This window comes from Caretta caretta, chromosome 10 (genome assembly GCF_965140235.1).
Source record: "Caretta caretta isolate rCarCar2 chromosome 10, rCarCar1.hap1, whole genome shotgun sequence".
NCBI lineage: Eukaryota > Metazoa > Chordata > Testudines > Cheloniidae > Caretta > Caretta caretta.
Window position 1 is genome coordinate 52,545,793 of NC_134215.1, and position 20,215 is coordinate 52,566,007.

General features: G+C 41.9%; 1 protein-coding gene across 4 annotated transcripts in view; it reads right to left on the reverse strand.

Moving 5' to 3' along the window:
* Positions 1–20,215, reverse strand: part of TLN2 (talin 2) — a 347,160-nt gene that overhangs the window by 213,237 nt on the left and 113,708 nt on the right. For 3 of the 4 annotated variants that reach the window (XM_048866512.2, XM_048866511.2, XM_075133009.1), the window contains exon 3: positions 10,452–10,539. The exons of the other annotated variant lie outside the window; for it this stretch is intronic. The gene's annotated coding sequence lies outside the window, so the exon portion shown is untranslated. The remainder of the gene's footprint in view (positions 1–10,451; positions 10,540–20,215) is intronic. 4 annotated transcript variants of the gene reach the window in all.

The window sequence follows — 20,215 nt, forward strand, 5'->3', positions numbered from 1 at the left end:
GGATTCAACAGCACTGCAGAAACCACAATGGATGTTAAATAGGGACTGCTACCATTATGGTAAAGAGAGAAGTGTTAGTTACACACACTTGTTTTGTTGTGCTACAGTTCAATTAGATAATTAATCTAGTGCATTGACACTTCCTGCCTGCTAACAGGAGGTCAAATCTATCACTTCATCGAATGCGCTCACAGGGAGACTCCAGCAGCAACAGTCCTGAGAAGCTTCAGCAAACATTAACCCACCCTTCTGTTGATGCCTGGGTCCATTTCTTTTCCTTAGCAAAGCTTATTTCCATGCGTCACAGATCCACAGGGTCTGGTCTATGCTCCAGTCCCTTGAGAGTGACTCCTATAGTGTGCTGGGCCCAAGGAACCTACACAGGGGCAGGAGGTAAGCCCAGACTCAGACTCAAGATCAAACCCCTATATGTCTATAGAAAAGTTCTAACGTAGGCCAGGGCCCTGTCTCCAGGGACCCCTCAGGAGTGGAGGGTTCAAGCCTGAATCCCGTGGATGCTTGGACCCAAACTCCATTGTTTTGCAGTGTGGACACAGCTTGGGCCCCAGGCCCCCAACCCTTGGGCTCTGAGAGTCTGCCAACACTATTTCTCAGTGCCATGGGACATCATCCTTTGTCCTTTCTATCCCAAGAATGGCCAATCAACTTCCAGGAAATGGAAGAAACCTCCTAGATCATGTAGAGCTGCTCGGCATTTAACCCTTCCATTCTGTCTTGATCACTGGACTGCAAGCAGAACGAACTTTCTCCTGCATTTGTAATGGCCACCAACATGAAGTCCTTGGCCAAGTTCTCCATGAGTTAGTCAAAGGAGCACACCCTGATTTTAGTTAATTTCTGGTGCAAGGTGAGCAAACGGTTCAACTTGAGCAAGAGTTCCAGGAACGACCAGGCGTACCAGCTAATAGCAAAGAAGCTGGCAGTGCCAGGGATTCACCGGACCAGTAACCAGTGCAGGGAGTGGATTAGGAGGCTCAGGATCGACTACTGGAAAGCCAGGGATGAGACCTGCACATCTGGGTACTCGCCATCTTCCTGCCCGTTTTATGAGGAGTTTGACTGGGAGCTGAGTACTGCGCTGAGCACAGAGCCACCAGCACTTCATGACAGCCTGGTGAGCCAGGAGAGCGACCTTCCACCCCTGAATCCAGGACAGGAATAGAGGGGAGCCAGCAAGTGCCGGAACAGGCAGACAAAGTGACCTGTGCTCACACTGGTTCCCAAGGAGGCTTTGCCACCAAAGCAGCTGCAGCACTTTCTGGGTCTCTACTCGGAGATAGCAAGGGCTGGAGCTGTCAGCCCTTCCAACAGTGGGGATCAGGCTGTCAGTCCCCACTGCTCAGGCTTCAGCCCCCCCCCGAGATTAGTCTCCCTGCCACCGGTTATTTTTAGTAGAAGTCACAGACAGGTCACAGGTTTCCATGAATTTTTGTTTATTGCCCGCAACCCGTCTGTGACTTTTACTAAAAATAACAGGGACAAAATCTTAACCTTACCCGTGGACAAAAATTAATTACAATTGGTGATATTGCAAAAATCTCCCTCTACCTTTTACTAATGCAATTAATAAAAGGAGTGTATTTATTTAATTTATTATTAAATATTGTGCTAAATGCAATCCTAGGCATATGAATATTGAAGAACTGTATTCATTTGACATTACACAACCTAAGCTGATGCTAGAATTCTTATACATAAATATGAGATCACTTGACCCACTTTTTAAAGACTTTTGCGTCCCTGTCCACAATAATCTGCAATGACATTTAGAAGTTCCTACAAAAACGTTCCATCATATGAAAAATGCATTTTCTCTTATGCCATTTTGCTTTATTTGCTTGTACAAACTCTCATCATTTCCCAAAGATTTACCTTATAGCCACTGCTCAAGGCCAAAAGAAAGTCAAATTATGTTTTCTTATCACTTTTTATCCCTCTTAAGTCTAGCTAATAACCACTATATCCTACTCATTCGTATTTTACTCTAAAAAATGCCAAGTAGACGTCCTCAGGGTTTCAAAATGAATTGACATCACACCTTAATGATGTAGGATATGCACTTGACTCGAAAATGAGATTAAAAAAATTAAAACCAGGCAGCACAGAAAGAACAAACAAGCTGTTACAAATGATAAAGTGTCCACTGCTAGCAGAAATCTCGATTCATTCTGGTTCCCCACTTGTTATGAGATGTGTCACTTTCAGGGTCCTATTTCAAGTCATAGCAGCTGCTGCAACTATCAGTCGTGAGACGTTAACCAAGGTTGGAAGTTGTATCTCTGGACTTAATACAGTGGGTACAACAGAGAGGCTAGGGCCCTGCAACCCAACACAACTCAACCTGACAAGACCTGCATAGTACACAGATGTAACCACAAGGGCTTTAGTCTCCACATTAGTGGTTCCTGTATCAATTCACACACATTTTAAAGTATCTTTTAAAACAGGGGTTCTCAAACTTCATTGCACTGCGACCCACTTCCGACAACGAAAATCACAACATGACCCCAATGTCCCATACTACTCTAGATTCTAGAGTCTAGAATCAGGGCTGGCGTTAGGGGGCGGTAAGCCGGGCAATCGCCCGTGGCCCCATTCCACAGGGGGCTGAGTGAAGCTAAGTTGCTCATGTGTTGGCTTCAGCCCTGAGCAGCAGGGCTTGGGCTTCAGCTTCTGCTTCTGCCCCCGGCAGCAAGGAGTCTAATATCAGCCCTGGCAACCCCGTTTAAAGAAACTCGGACCCACAGTTTGAGAACCGCTGTTTTAAAAAAATCTTTGTTATTTGCACCAGTTCTGGATTATCTGAGGTTTACAAAAAATGTAGCAGGCCACTCGGGGGCCTTTCTAGTTAGTGCTCACTGATGTCATGGGAGAGGTTTTATTCTCAGGTCCAATTTCTTACTCCCTAGGTCAGTAGAGACTAGGAGGCCTGAGAGGGAAGTATGCTCATGACCTGATGACTAGTGTCGGATCCAGGAGGATGAAACAACTGGACGTCTCAGGCTTGGGCCAGTTATCCTCTCTCCCTGTCCGTGGGGTCAGTGTGGCTGCATGTCCCGCTCCTGCCAGATGCTGCCACCTTGCTTTGCTGTGCGTGCTGCGTAGCGAATGTGCGGAGGAGTTCAGCCCCTCATGCCGCAGTGCACACACCGCACAGCAGGGAGCAACGGCTGGAAGAAGCAGTTCAGGCGTGCAGGTGCACACAGCTGTCCTGTTGACCCCACGGACCTAAAAATTAGGCCCACACAGACGTCTAGGATAGGGTACCGAACTGAGACTCAAGAGACGTGTGTTATGCCATGGATCCGCTGTGCGACCATGGGTTAGACAATTCACCTCTCAGACTCAGTTTCCCATCCCACCCTCTGCCTGATTTGTCTATTTAGATAGCCCTATTCCCCCCAGAGCTGACCATCTCTGTGCATTTGTACACTGCTTTTCACAGGGAGCCCCTCATCTCTGTTGAGTGTGTCTAGGCACTACTGTATTAAATTAATAATGCCAAAAAAATCACACAACCATCGGGCTGCATTTTGCTGCATCCCAAAAATGTAAAAAATGGTAACTTATTCAAAGAGTAGAACTGTTGGATGGAAAAGTCTCATGAATTCAGTTGTGCTGTTAACAGTGGTACAGAAGACAAGTCAGGGATATCGACGAGATTTTATAGTTGCCTCTCAAATGATCTGGAAAATATTATTTTACCAGTTGATTTATTTCCCCTGAATAGGGGGCATGTCAAGCTGTCCCAACAGGCTGGTGTATATTACCCTGAAGCGAACCAGGGCATATTTCAGAGTCATCTATCTTAAGGGAAAACCCATTCATTAGCCTCTCACCTGAACAGCTTCTTCCAAAGCTGATTTAGCAATTCAGAAAGCAACCATTCAACAGCCACCTCCCTACTTCCCTGTTTTGCCCTCCTGTCTCTTTCAGTGCAATAGTACACGTCAGCAGATTTTTATACTTGTCTCCCATCTGAGGGTTTCATTCCAGGGAATAGAAAATAAACAGGCAAGATTAAGTTATCCATCTTGAAGTGACCACACTGCAGGTTCAACACTTGCAATACACGGTACTGCCTCTTATCCATTCAGCAAGCAAGCAAGGCTTTAAAACCATTAGTCATTAGGGAAAAGAACTTAGTTGTACAAAGATCGGTATGAGTCAATGAACAAAAAAAATAAAAATAAAATATCCTACTTGAACTTTTGAGGGAGGTTGAATGTAGAAACAAAAAATAAGGGAGCAACATCAGGATTCTGTGAAATAAAAGTGCCAGTTCTTAACTCTTTACTGATGCAAAACTCCACCTGAGTGTAATAGTGGCAGCTGAAAAAGGATTTCATGTTTGAGCACAGTATTTGCTTTTGAAGTAAACTCAGGGGAACTATGCATAAAAATTTCAGGCATGACAGCACAGGTACTGGTTCTGAAATGAAACTATCACCACACATGTTTCAGAGTAGCAGCCATGTTAGTCTGTATTCGCAAAAAGAAAAGGAGTACCTGTAAGGTGCCACAAGTACTCCTTTTCTTATCACCACACAGAATATCGTTTCCACTAGGAGGAGGACATTCATTGATTAAACAAAGCTTACAAATGACAGATGTAATGGCTCAGATTTGGACCCAAATTAGTAAAATGTGATTGCATTTAAAGGCTTCATTTTAAAAAATAGGTCATATTTTAATGGGTTAATCTTTTTAAAGAACTCATTTGTCCTTCGAACTGATGCTTTGTGATGTGGAATGGATAAATGAAGGGACACCTCCAGATTTAAGCCATTTAGGCATGTTGATTACGACCCAAGAATGGTGATATTTTAAATTTAACAACCTAATCCCCCTTCTTTTTCAGGTACTGCCTTGCTCGTATCAGTACTAAGTGTGTTTCCTGTTCTGTTGTATGATTCCCAAAGTGATACTCTCTTGACTGGTAGCTAAGTTCATGAGTTTTCAGGAACTTTATTTTAAAGATAGTCATTCCACTGACAGACAGTCCAACCGTGAAGAGACAAGATGACAAATCAGCTTTTGAGTTCAGCAAGGCTTGTTACTTCCAAAGACAGCCTTTCAGTCCGACAGCTGAATTATTTCTGAAACCACAAAGGACCTATGATGGTGTACATAAACTATATAATGACCCACGCACTGCCTGTCTTCATCCCTTGAATGGAGACGGGGGAGTTTCTTATGGTTAAGTTAAGAACACTCCCACAACAGCGCCTGTTCTGTCTGATTGCTACTGTAGTTACCAATCCAGGGACGACAGAGAAAGGTGACTGGGTACTGGTGGGAAGGCATGGAGCAGTTTGCTTGGCCATATTTGTAACAGCACTTCCAGCACTAACCCTGGTGACACTAATACTCAGAATGACTACGTTGTGTGATCCATTTGTAGAATTCTTATTTACTTTCAACCAAACCAGCTGAATTCTTCGCAGTTTCAGATTCCGCTTTCCTTGCAGACTGCCTGTGCAACCGAAGGGCTTCGAGATTTACCTTTCTACAACACATGAATAGTTTTCAGTGATCATGGTTTCACTCAATGGAACTCAGGAAGAAATCTCTAATCTCCATCTATTACTTCAAATGGGACATAATGGTGATTTCTCTGCTATTACTAGCACATACTGTTATCTCATTGCACCTATAGAACCATTCAGGCTCATTTTTTGATAAAGTTTATTCTTTCAGTTTAACAGCATCCATATATCTGGAAGCAAAAATAATTCAAAAAAGTCCCCTATTCAGACTAATATCTGCCGTGATCAGCCCTCCAACTGGAGCTTTAAAAAACGTATTTTATTTCACACACCAGACCAATCATTACATTCAAACTTAATGCTGGGAATTGTCAGCGAACCAAGTTTCTACCTGAAGTCATCATTTTATTCATATCTTATGCAGCATCACTCAAGTGATAAATTACCATCCTTCCTAACGCAGTACTTCCTGCTTCCACCCACAGAAGGAAAAAAAAAAAAAAAAAGATTAACCTTATTCCATCTCTCTTCTGACAGTTCAGATGGATGACTTGAATAAATGACTAGATGAATATGGCTTCAGCCATCAAATGTAACATTATTTACGCAAATGCTTCAATATTGCATACATCCAATTTGGGAAGCAGGGGAGGAAGGTGAGCATCTAGGCCCCCACTGGGCCTTTCCGTTTTTATAGCATGCTGGGAGAGCCTCAAAAAGAAAAAGGTTGAGAAGCCCTGCTCTACATCATAGAATACACCTGAACATTGAAAAACAAGTTTGGGATGTGGAGCCTAAGCTTAAAATGCAACCGTTTTCCTGGTCCTCTTGGATCCATTTTTTCCTAAACGAGAAGAGCAAAATAGGAAATCAAAATACTCCACTGATTTTATTCTGAGTATCACTTACTCTACAGGTTTCAGAGTAGCAGCCGTGTTAGTCTGTATTCGCAAAAAGAAAAGGAGTACTTGTGGCACCCTAGAGATGAACAAATTTACAAATAAATGTGTTAGTCTCTAAGGTGCCACAAGTACTCCTTTTCTACTTACTCTACAGTTCACTTATACATACAGCCAGCAGCTCTAGCTGTTACGGTCAGAAAAGAGAAATCTGTGTGTACTTTGAGTGATTCACTTATAAATCAGATAAACAAGAACAAACTACAAATATTTCCTGGAGGATTTTCTTATGGTTAAACCAAGAATACTCCCGTAACAGCACCTGTTCTGACTGATTGCTACAGTAGTTACCAATCCAGCTCAGCCAGTTGTATAGCCAGACTAAATACATCTAAATTAAGAGATGATTTAATCAACTTCTAAAATGAAAATGGACTAGATTTTTAACCATGTTATTTGATATTTTTAAGTTAAAGGATCAATAGAATAATGGGACCAGAAAATGGTCCTCAACTATTTAAGAATTATTATAAGGCTATTTTCTAGCAGGCTTAGCACAGATAATAAGGATGCTCTAGAACAGTTAGTGTTAGCTTTACATTCATCTGAGTTACATACTCACATTTCTACCTTTTTTTCAGAAGCCAGTGGAAATATCAGTTACCAACAATAAATTAAATAATGGCTGGAGGTGTACAGATATTGACACAGCTGCTCCTACGTTCATGAGAGACCTGAGTCTCAACTCAACATTTGAGTACCTCATCTGTAATTCCACTTTAGGATACCTTTTCTGCTGTCAATAATAAGCACTAGCAACTTTAGTACCCCTATTCTGCTTGATTTAACAAGCATTCTTATTCTGCCAAACCTTGTCAGGCTCATCTGTTCTGTTCGGCAGTGTGCATCAGAAAAAGCAAGAGCAAGTGTTGTAAATAAAGGAAAGGGGTAGAAATATGTAGCACCGAAAATAAGGCAACACATTAGGTGAAATGCAGAGACTGAAAGTCTGCTGGAAATACTGCAAAATCTTGCATTTCCAGCAGGCCTTTTCACAAAGACTTTCACTAGACTATGCTCCCTTTCCACTGGCAAAAGCACCAACCAAACAATCCTCAAACAAAATCAATATTAAATAAAGTTACTACAATTTTAAAAAGCACCCGCTTTTATCCCACTCTGGGAGAAGTCCCTGAGACTTCATGACATCCACCAGAAACTTGGCCACGGCTATCAATTTTACAGAAAAGGTGCTCAGATACTACAGTGATGGATGGCAGGAAAAAACAAAGATTGTTAACAGACGAGACCAGTGGTTCTCAAACTTTTGTATTGGTGACCCCTTTCATACAGCAAGCCTATGAGTGTGACCACCCCCATATATTAAAAACACTTTTTGAATATATATATTTAACACCATTATAAATGCTGGAGGTGAAGCAGGGTTCGGGGGTGGAGGCTGACCGCTTGCGACCCCCCCATGTAATAACCTCACAACCCCCCCAGTCTGTACTAGACTATGAGGAGCAATGGCTCCAAGCATGGCAGTGTACACTCAATTAAGGGACCTTTTAGAGAGAATTTTATGAGCTTGGATGCATTTACATTTCCTAATCAGTATATGGCTACCATTCAAGGCATCACGCAATATGAACATATACAAGTATTTTTGTCAATTGAAGACTTCAGTTGGCCACATAACTTTGTGGTATACCTTTAGACTCATGGGCTCCATAGCTACAGACCCTCCTCTACCATATACATATTTTTAATTGAGGATCAACACTTGTTTTTAGAAAGCTTCAAAAATTGTACAATTCATAAAAGGAATGTTTTATACCAAATGTGTATCAGGAACTTCACAAAACAAGCAGCCCAAGACAGCCCTGAGGAGCTTACAGTTTAGAATCTAAGTATCATATATGTGGGAAGAAGCAAACAATTGAAAGGTGCCAAGGAAGGACAGAGTAAGATCATGTGGTGGTGCTGTCTTCATTTAGTGATCCAAAGTCTCATCTTATTCCTGAATACACAAGAATCCAAAGCACACATGATTAGCACGTAAACTGTGGATTCAAAGCAGGATGTGCACCCAGCCCTCTCACCTCCCGGCAAAAATCTTAAAGTTGTTTCAACTCCCAAGTTGCCTGACCACTTCAGAGAATGACAAAGTGAACTGAAGTGACAAGTACAGCTGTAGTCATTTGTGTCCTTTACGCGTAGGAACATGTCATTTTACACACATGGCTGCCATTAAAAAAACAGAAAGATTGTTTTGAGCAGGCCAAAGTGAGAGAGTCACGAGTGTACACCAGGCCTCAAAAGTCTCTGGATTCAAACAGCCTTTTCCACCAGATGAAGTTTGTCTGCTCATGATTTTCCCTAGTCCTTTTGTCACTTTTCTTCCAAAGTCTACTAATATGGACCCCACCTAGTCACCTTCGGACTTACAGTAACTCCTCACTTAACGTGTCCCAGATAACGTTGTTACGTTGCTGATCAGTTACGGTACATGCTCGTTAAAAGTTGCGCAATGCTCCCTTGTAACATTGTTTGGCAGCCGCCTGCTTCGTCCACTGCTTGCAGGAAGAGCAGCCCACTGGAGCTAGCTGGTGGGGGGCTTGGAACCAGGGTGGGCTGGCAGCCCGCATCAGCTCCCCTAAGTTCCCTGTGCAGCAGCCGCCCAGCAGCTCAGCTGTCCCTCCCCACACCGCCCTGTGCTGCTCCTGCCCTCTGCCTTGGTGATGCTCCCGGGAGCCTCCTGCTTGCTGTGCAGGGTGGGGGGAAAGAGGGTTGCTAATATCAGGGTGTCCCCCTCCCCCTCGCTCCTGTACCCTATCTTCACAGAGCGGGGGTCGGGGCGGGGGGGGGGGGGGAAGGGCTCAGGAGGGAGGGAGCTTGCTGGCAGCAGCTGCTGTCTCAACTTGCTGATCTACTTAAAAAGGCAGTGTACTTAGAGTGGAGTCAACATACTTAAAGGGGCAATGCGCGTCCTTCTCTCTCTCTCTCTCTCTCACACACACACACACAAGGTGTGTGTGTGTCTCTGTCTCTCTCACTCACACATGGTGTGTGTGTCTGGCTCACACACACGCACCCCCCTCCGCTTCCCCCCCCCCCCCCCGGCACTTTGGAAAGTGGAGGGAGTGGTGCGCTCCAGTGGGATAGCGTGGGTTCATCATCACGTTCTGTTTCCACAGGGAATGCTTGCAGCCACTGCCATGCTGTGACTCCTCCCTTCATTTGTGCTGCCTTGTAGAGTGTGAGGTTCCATTAACAACAATGTGTTAACCCTTGAGGGCTTAGCCGAGTGCTAGTTAATCATTTGGTAGTAACACGTTCCCTGGGAAATATCCCACCCTCTGACTCCACCACCTCAACGAAGCTTCACAATCATCATTGCTGTGTACAGTACCAAATTGTTTGTTTAAAACTTATACTCTGTGTGTGTAGGTATAGTCTTTTGTCTGGTGAAAAAAAATTTTCTGGAACCTAACCCCCCGCATTTACATTAATTCTTACAGGGAAATTGGATTCACTTAAAATCGTTTCACTTAAAGTAGCATTTTTCAGGAACATAACTACACGTTAAGCGAGTAAACATTAAACACATTTGTTCCCATGCAAGTAAAGATCTGGTCCTTCATCCCACTGCTTGGAGAAACTATTTGCTGGATGTTTATACCCGAATGCTCCTTTTGGAGACAGTTAAAAATAGTGAGGGACTTGCATGGCCAGTGTAGCCTTCACTAATTAGACTTCTCTGGCTTCTATTCACTTAATGTTTATTTGAAGCCCTCAAAGCTCAGGCACTACACTTGCTCTTCAGCTTGATTTTTCTTTTATAACATATCCGGAACGTTGAGCAGTTCATACGTTTTTCTAAAGAAAGTACTATGGTGATTAAAGCATCTGGGCCGAAGATAAATAGAAAAGATTCTTTAGAAGTATTAAAGTAAGTTTTATATCACTAGAGCGCCCACTGAAGTTAAACCACCATTAGCCATTCAAATTTACAAGTAAAAGTAAAGAGAAATCTTACCTCAAAATTTAAGTTCATTTAATTAAAAAAAAACCAAGGTTGGCTGAAAGTGTTGCTTGACCATAGGGAATATTTCCAGTCACCAGATCTGTAACATCAGGAAATAAACAAATTACTTTCTTATTCACTATCCATTCACATCTAGTCTTCAAGTGCCTCATTGCAGCACACTGGGAAGGAAATAACTCAGGAAAGTATGAGTTTCCTTTTTGTCCATGAGAGTCAGAAATTTGCAGTGCCAATAAGGATAGAGTTGCTCAGATACAATTTTAAGAGAATGAAATTAAATGTAGGTCTCTACATCACACATTCAGACTGACATTTAAAAGCTGGTGTTCAAAGAGACATGACCCGAGTGCAGCTCAGTACCTTGCTACAACTTATTAATATTGGTTTCAAACAATATTGTTTTTTAATATTAATACAATATTAATATAATGGTTTGAAACATAAGACAAAGCCTTTAAAAAAGACTGAAAAAGTGAATTGAATAACCTCTGTTTCTAATTTTAACAAAAAAAACCCCCATAACATACAGATTTCAATCTCATTTGCACAGGACAAAAAATACGTCACTGAGCCTAAGCGTGAGTTATAAGTTTAAACTTAAATATCTTTTCTTTGAAGAGCCGTGAGAAGAGCAGTACTTTTTCTTTGAACACTAGCAAAAATTACAGCTTGGTGTTCTTTGCTGTGGTAACCTCTCCAAGCGTAGCAATATGAAAGGACAAGCAGAAGCAAGCCTGAATTGTACTGCTGCATACATTCCTCAGACATTCAATGCGAGCGGAGTGTATTTTTTAAAATATGTATGTTTCTTGATCTTTTTCTTTAGTATCCATCCCAAGTTCTTGGCACTTTACAGCAACTGAAATATATACAAAGTCACGTTACTGCACTCTGTTCCATATTTTGACCATCTACGTTTCAGTTTGGTCTACATTTCTTTTTAGAAAGAGAATGACGTTTATGGCCTTGTCTACACTAGAAAGTTGTACCCCTTTTGTCATACTAGTAAAGCTAACTGCATTTATTTTAGGGGGATTGAACTAATTTATGTTGGTTAAGAAAGTGATCAGTACCAGTATAGCTCTTCCTGTATGGGAAGGGAAATAAACTATAACAGTATAAGACACCTTTATGCCAGCCTAACTGCACCCACATTAAGGACTGTACCAGTATAAATTTAACTGTATCAGTAAAAAAAAAATCCCATTCCTAACGAACATAATTAGACCAGTGCAACTTTCAAGTGCAGATCAGGCCTATGGTAAAGCAACTAGAATATTCAACTGAACAGAGTCAAATAAAAGCAGCCATCCTGTGCCCTATGGACTGCTCGCTTAAATTCAATTTCTTTCTAAAGATAAAGTTATCTTTAACACGCATAATTTTGTATACATAATACATTCCCTTAGGAGGTTTGCGTACAAAGAATTTAGTTGGACACAGAAATTGCATAGGTGTTATTATAAACATGTATTCATATTACAACACCACCCAAAAGCCCAGTCAGTATAGGGCCCCGACTGTGCTAGGTCCCTACTTTCAAGAGCTCACCGTCTACTTTTTACAATTATATTTGTAGAAGTTAACTGATACTATTCAAGAGTAAAGGTGTTAGCGCTCCCAACTGCATCAAACTGCATTCAAATGTCACAAATCTTCTATTTTAGATACAACTGATCAGCTATCTGAGGTAGCATTAAGTGTTACAATTTGTACCAAATTGAAAATTTCTAAAAGGTGTCAGTTACTTGACTTTAAATATTAGTGTCCAGTTACAGTATTACGGTCACCTGCATCTCACTACACCAACACTATTTCATGTTCACTGATACCATCATTTTAAATTCTTTGTTAGTAAGGGGCATAGTCTTTGAGCCCTGTTGGATCTCCAACTTCTTAGATTATCATGCAATAATCAAGAGTGTTTTCACCTTAAGTTGGCGACTTAGTTACTGTAAGCCCGGTCTTTGCCACATCTACATAGAAAACTACTTGCATGAAGAGTGAATTATATTTGGAGACCACTGAAACCTCAGCTACTGCACAGGGTGGCAGCCCCCCACTCGGTGTTGCTTCTTGCTAGTTGTATATGACACTGGATATCCATATCCACCAAACATTTTCCTAGTTCAGTGTAAGATGCTGGTTTTGACCCAAGTGGTTTGGAAACTGGTCACCTTGGAGATTACCCCTCAATGTCCGTGATGCTCAAGCAAAGGCAACTCTGGCACTATCTAAAAATCCTGATGTAACTAGTGAGAACATGGTGGCGTAATGTTCAGTGAGAAGTTCCTGACTTAAACTTCCTCTGACAAAGCCAGTGTGTTGGCCTTCAGATCACTTTGAGAGGCTTATCTACTCAGACAAACTTTATCCAGACATATGGGAAAGTTTGTTGTTCCTTTCACAATGTGAGGATGTATTTGTTGCACATGCTAAATATGAAGAAATTAGTAAAGAGCATTGCAGAAAACAATTTGGGATTTCATAGAATCATAGAATATCAGGGTTGGAAGGGACCCCAGAAGGTCATCTAGTCCAACCCCCTGCTCGAAGCAGGACCAATTCCCAGTTAAATCATCCCAGCCAGGGCTTTGTCAAGCCTGACCTTAAAAACCTCTAAGGAAGGAGATTCTACCACCTCCCTAGGTAACGCATTCCAGTGTTTCACCACCCTCTTAGTGAAAAAGTTTTTCCTAATATCCAATCTAAACCTCCCCCACTGCAACTTGAGACCATTACTCCTCGTTCTGTCATCTGCTACCATTGAGAACAGTCTAGAGCCATCCTCTTTGGAACCCCCTTTTAGGTAGTTGAAAGCAGCTATCAAATCCCCCCTCATTCTTCTCTTCTGCAGGCTAAACAATCCCAGCTCCCTCAGCCTCTCCTCATAACTCATGTGTTCCAGACCCCTAATCATTTTTGTTGCCCTTCGCTGGACTCTCTCCAATTTATCCACATCCTTCTTGTAGTGTGGGGCCCAAAACTGGACACAGTACTCCAGATGAGGCCTCACCAATGTCGAATAGAGGGGAACGATCACGTCCCTCGATCTGCTCGCTATGCCCCTACTTATACATCCCAAAATGCCATTGGCCTTCTTGGCAACAAGGGCACACTGCTGACTCATATCCAGCTTCTCGTCCACTGTCACCCCTAGGTCCTTTTCCGCAGAACTGCTGCCTAGCCATTCGGTCCCTAGTCTGTAGCTGTGCATTGGGTTCTTCCGTCCTAAGTGCAGGACTCTGCACTTATCCTTATTGAACCTCATCAGATTTCTTTTGGCCCAATCCTCCAATTTGTCTAGGTCCTTCTGTATCCTATCCCTCCCCTCCAGCGTATCTACCACTCCTCCCAGTTTAGTATCATCCGCAAATTTGCTGAGAGTGCAATCCACACCATCCTCCAGATCATTTATGAAGATATTGAACAAAACCGGCCCCAGGACCGACCCTTGGGGCACTCCACTTGATATCGGCTGCCAACTAGACATGGAGCCATTGATCACTACCCGTTGAGCCCGACAATCTAGCCAGCTTTCTACCCACCTTATAGTGCATTCATCCAGCCCATACTTCCTTAACTTGCTGACAAGAATACTGAATATTCTTAGTATATATTCTTTATATATAAATTTATAGAATTTATATATTCTTAATATAAATACTGAATATTTATTTTAAGCCTGTCTTAAGCAGCTACATGCTGCTGAAACTAGGAATTACTTGAACTTGTATTAGGTAACATAGAACATTTACAGTCTAGGAAACTGAGATTTAGTACACACTGTACAAGTTTTGTGTTTGGGTTTTGGGGGTTTTCTTTTGCTTTCACCAATGTTATATTTTAATGGCTTTCACCAATGTTATATTTTAATATTCATCTGAATATTAGGCAGCTGTGGAAAGACCTTTGTGTGTTTATTTTTCGACAAGATTTGTTGCCACTGTGATAGCATTTACTTTTCACTTCTTCTCAAAGTGATAATTAGAGCTAACTAGAGTCTAAAAATGTATAATTATTGTTTGTTCATTCTTTTGTCCTCATTTCCTGAAACGCAGCCAGAAGAGGAAACTGAACTGCCTAAAGCTTGCTCAGCAAATTATCTGCTCTGAATCCTTGAACGGTCTACAATGTGAACCTACGTAAAGTCTAACCTCTTTTTATTGGAAAAAAAATGAGCACACACTACATAAATCCAGATTCACCTACAACGTGTAACAGGACCTTCTGACTGACTTTTACACCAACACTTATTTTTAGCTAACCTGTAGTTTGATCACAGCAATATCTGATCATACAAAATTATTAATCTGAGTATTGGTGATCTGAGTCCAATGAAAAGAGAAACACCCTCTGCAGTAAAAAGTTAAGTTATCTGATATTCCTGGGTCAATACCCTTGCAGAAGTCTATACAAGACATATTGTACACTCCAGGTGGATGACTCATCTGTGGTTACAAAACCATTTCCCAGTGATTTCACATCATGAGTCTCAAAAGCAAGGTGGCTAACTGCAATAGTCTCAAGGAAATTATGACCGCAGGTTTACTGAGATTACATGGACAGATTCTCTCTCTCACTTACACTATGTTTTTGAATTTTGGAAGATTATTCTGCCAAACTATTTCCCTTGAGTTCATGGACATTTTTCCTATTTATATGATGCTGTGGAAAAGCAGGATGGTCTAGCTAACCAAACATGAACTGCAATTCAGATATTCCTAAATTTTAGTCCTGCCTGTGCCACCAGTTTGCTGTATGGTCTTACCTATGTCACTAAATCTGTATCTCAGCTTTCCCACGCTATGAAATGGGAATAATACTTCCCCACTTACACAGAGTACTGTGAAGTTTAGTTAGCTATCAGGACTTCAGAATTGTTTAGTCTCCTTAGCAACAGGGCTATGTACATAAGGCTCTGCAGCCACTCAAATGGCTGTACTAATGGTCAACAAGATGTCATACAAACCGAGATGACTGTTTGCGCCTCAGCCTGCCTCTTGAAAAGCACTGCAGGAGAGTAGGCTACGTAACTAACTATGAGTGGGGGAATTCAGGGCATGCAGCAGCATGAGGGTCACAAGTGGCCCAGACGCAAATCTTGGGATGCTGGAGAAAGTGGCTGCCAAGCCCAAGGGTGTACTAAATGCAAGAGCAGAGCTCCACTTTCTTCGCATTTGGGAATTTCCCAACTGCTCAGCTCCTTAGCCCTGCAACAAAGGAACCATGTCCCTTTATGGCTTTGGACTTAGGTGGTAGCTACATAATGCACCAGGCTCCTCCTGCTCTAAGACAGTTCATCTCTTTCCACAATGCCCCCGCCCCCTCATTTCATTTGATTATTTATATTTGATGCTTTTGATCATACAACGTTCTCAGAACACTGCATAAACAACACCCTAGTTAAAACGCCCTTCACAATTATGAACCTGGGGCTATAGAAAACCCGGTCCCTGGATCCCACCTCAAGCCCTGTTGGTGTAGAGGGGCCCTACAGCTCCTCCAGCCCCAGGGACAGAAGAGCTGTCCGCCCTGGGTGCGGAGGAGCTGGGGAAGCTGTCGGCTCGCACTGCAGGGCTTGAGGCGTCAGCCGCTTCCCCTGCCCCGTTCAGGGCTCGTTCATTATAATGAACCCGACTATAACAAACAAATAGCTTGGATTCCCAGGGGTTTATTACAGCAATGATGTACTGTAATTCCATTACATTCTTCTGCATCAATTGGTGTGGGGAGGCTTAACACATATTTAGGTCTGATGTACAATGGGCCATTAATGATCTTACCAGCTTTGCAAGGCAAGAGGAATGATATCACCCATAATTAAGAACCGTACCTACCAGTGTGGCCAAGCATGCAACAGGTTGCACGGCAGGCAAAGTGGTGACAATAAGCATCTACATATAACCAAGAAAAGGAGCTACTGACCTTTCTAAACAGCAATTGCATGGAAGCAATAGCCATGGAGCAAGCCGGTACTGAAAGCAATTAAGAGCAGCATGAGTATAGACAACGGTAACTGTTAAAATCTAACTACCACATAAGAAATTTCCTTTTTGGTTTAGTGCTTTATATCTGTGTCAGGAAAGAAGGAAATTCCATCTCAACAGAAGTTTAGATAAAGATGTACAAATGAATCACAGAAAAATATTTAAAAACTGAGCAAATTACTTAGCCTCTACCTCAGTTCTCCCATTTTAATAGAAGGGAGGGAGGTAATTTAAGGTTTGTTAAGCATTTGAGACCCTTTGATAACATGTTCCATATAAAGAAATACTATTTTATTAGAAACTTAAGTTAGTTGAGATGGTTATCTGAAAATGCAGATGGGACTTGTTAGCGGGTCAGACCACCACGAAGCGGCAAGTAAAACAAATGAAGAAATAGTGTGTCAGAAAATGGCGAAAGAGAATGTGTGCAAGCTGCAGCTAGCTGTCCCTTAGTTGAGTGCTTTTTAAAACAAAAGGAAACAAAAAAACCTGAATGGTTACTGGAAGTATGCACACATCGCGAAAGTCATGCAAACTTACTTATTAAACACAGAAGTAAATAAAATGAATTGAGTAGCCTTTTTCTGTAAGGGGATCAAAATATGAACTTTTCATACAGCAAAAATTCACTAGTATTTATCATATGGAACTCTCTCAGAACCAATACTCTAATTAAAATAATGACTTGTCTCTATAACAGAGTTGGATAAAAATGGCTTCCCAAACCAGCAGGTATGCCTCCTTGTATAAGAGGATAAACTAGAGCTATCAGCTTTGAAACTTGGGCCAGATTCTGATTTTACTCACACCAGTGTAAATCCACACTGTTTACTTCTGAGTTAACTTCTGATTTGCACTGGTGTGTAAGTGAAGGAGCACTGCAAATACATCTAATTGCTTCTCCCTTCCTTCAGAGCAAATCTGCTAAACCAATGTACATTACACTGGCATAGCTGGGAGTCAGTGGCATGTAATGATGCAGCTCTCCTGACATCGACATCAACTCCTTACCAGAAGAACATTCCAGAACTTCAGCACCCACATCTGGATGAGAAAAGACACTTATATAGACTTATTCAGAAACCAGAATTGTTCACATCTCACAAATAGTTGTCACAAACCTTAGCATGCCGCTGTCTTGAAGAGACTTAAATCCTAAGAGTTTCCAAATGGTTTTCATTTGGATAACGGTTCGTTGCCAAAAGCCATTAAGATAAAGCTTTAAATATTTTATATAAATGTTCCTCTAAGGTGCTATAACAACACTTAGCATGAAACATCAAGCAATCACACCAAAACACTTACTGCACTACTCTTGCTTAATAGGCAAAACACTGATTAAGTTATGAGAGTCCAACCTCATTTATGCCTGAAGCTACATTTCAATTACAGTGATGGGGGGGGGGAGGGAAGAGCAGTATTAGGTGTTGTACTGTGCTCTGAAACCAGTAAGATGTTCTAGTTACAGGAGTTGAATAAAATAATACTGTGAAAAAAACAAAAATGGCAAATTCTAATTGAACTCTGTCACATGCAGCACCCCAAGACCCAAATGTTTTGGCATTTTGCTTGTTTGGGACCAAAATAGCATTTTTCTTACTATATCGTCCAGGAAGGATGTTGTGGGATGTATGGACAGGGAGAGAGAAGGAAGATTTTCTCCCAAATATCGGACAATCCATAGATGCTAAACGCAATTCATCTTCTTGCAACCAAGTTGAAATGATGCATATGTTCCTTTGAAAACTAAAGCTTAGTGCTTCCTTAATCACCTTGAATTCATTTGAAATGCCACTCTGCAAGGTATTGTAGGGCTTGTCTGCTATGCATGAGCAGAAAGCTCATTTCATTGAGCAAAATCCAGTTCAGAAAACAGAATGAATCAGCAACACTGTGTATCAGTGACTGACTGTACATGGGCCTACCACCTGCTTCCCCTTGTCCCATCTACTACCTTTACTTGTGCTATGAGGAAGCTGCTTTTATCATTTCAATTTAGATTCCCCCAAAGACCTTGGACAACCTGCTACCCAGTTCTGTTGCACATCCTGAACAATATTAGACCATGAACTGGGCATTAAACTGTTACTGAGAGATACATTTTCTTGGGTGAACAGTGAGGTTCAATCTGTGAACAAGATTATAAAATTTGCATATTTAGCCTGATCTTAGATTAGTCATTCATATTGCAACGTATAATTTTTCAGTTGCTTTCATTACAGAAGGCGGGGAGGGGGATGTTTTCTTAATTATTTTCTTTTCTTCATCTTCCTTTTTCTATCAGCAGATGAAGACAACCTTTTTGTCTCAATGGCACATGTAAGGGATGAAGAGTTCACAGCTCAAAGAAATCTGGAATTTCAAGATCAGTAATAGCTAAAGCAAGCTTGAATATCTACAAAACCAAATGAGCCATTGCTCAAGGACATTGCACCAACCATTTCAGGGAAGTGGTCTGGAAAGGTATAGAAGACCTCAAGAGAAATCAACAACTTCCCTCTTCAGTTTCTTCTCAGTCCAAATGCTTATGAACTCCCAATGCTCTAAAAATCCAGCATTTTGGAACTAAAGGGTATGTCTACACTACCCTCTGGAGCAATGGATCCAGTGGGGATCGATTTATCGCATGTAGTCTAGACACAATAAATCGATCCCTGAGCAACTCCTGTACTCCACCGCGAGAGGTGCAGATGGAGTCGACAGGGGAGCAGCAGCAGTCAACTCACCGCGGTGAAGACACCGCGGTAAGTAGATCTAAGTACGTCGAATTCAGCTACATTAGTCACGTAGCTGAAGCTGCGTAACTTAGATCGATCCCACCCCCCAGCGTAGACCAGGGCTTAGTGTCCAACAACTAGCTGCAGCATCTGAGAGTCAATGCATGCAGTGATACCTGCAGTATTACCAATCCCAAAGTGTTTAAAGAGCATGAGCCATTCCCCTCCCCACCCCTAAAAAAATAAATCACATTTTGGGTTTTTTATTTGCCTTCTGGTTCTTGGAACCTTACAGATATATTCATGTCACAATTTCAAGCTTTTCTCCACAACCATGAAGACGATTAAAAAAAGTTTAAATGAAAATGAATATTTTCATATATTCACATGACTGCAGGAGCTGACGCTTTAAGGAAAATACCAAGTATGAGTTCAGTGGTAGAATCCTTCGAGTTGGCAACAACCTTTGATGGGCATAACAGAATTTGATGAAGTTGAGCATGGGTACCTAGGTGGCTGCTTTATGAATGTCCATAGCTACCTCTATTATTTGTTGCTTATGAAAGGAGGACCAAACAGATGGAATGAATGCTCTGCAAGTCTGTTTGGATCTTCCTTCTGAGCACTAAAGCCTTATTTTCCAGGTTTTTGGACATATTTTAAATTAGGACCTAGTTGCCAGATCAACCTTTCCCAAGTCAACTGTTTGCCACAGTACATTAAAAGGTCTGACATGCAGGCCATGTGGTGGTCTGTGCTCTTAAGAATTCCCTGGGCTTCCCGTAACCAGGGAACACTACCCCCCCCCCAGCCCTATTTTAGTCTTTCACTCTCAATGCATGCACAGTGGTGCCTCCCCTAGCACACATCAATCACCCTCGGCCCACTTTCCGTTTTAATTACTCCATATTTTCTGCCTTCGCTCTGGGACAACCCCACCCATTCCAAACTGCATCTTGTGATGAGACAGGAGCCGAAAATGGAGCCTATCTATTCTCCGAGCAGGAACAAGAGTGGCTTCACCTCCACTTCTCTGCTTAAGAGCAGT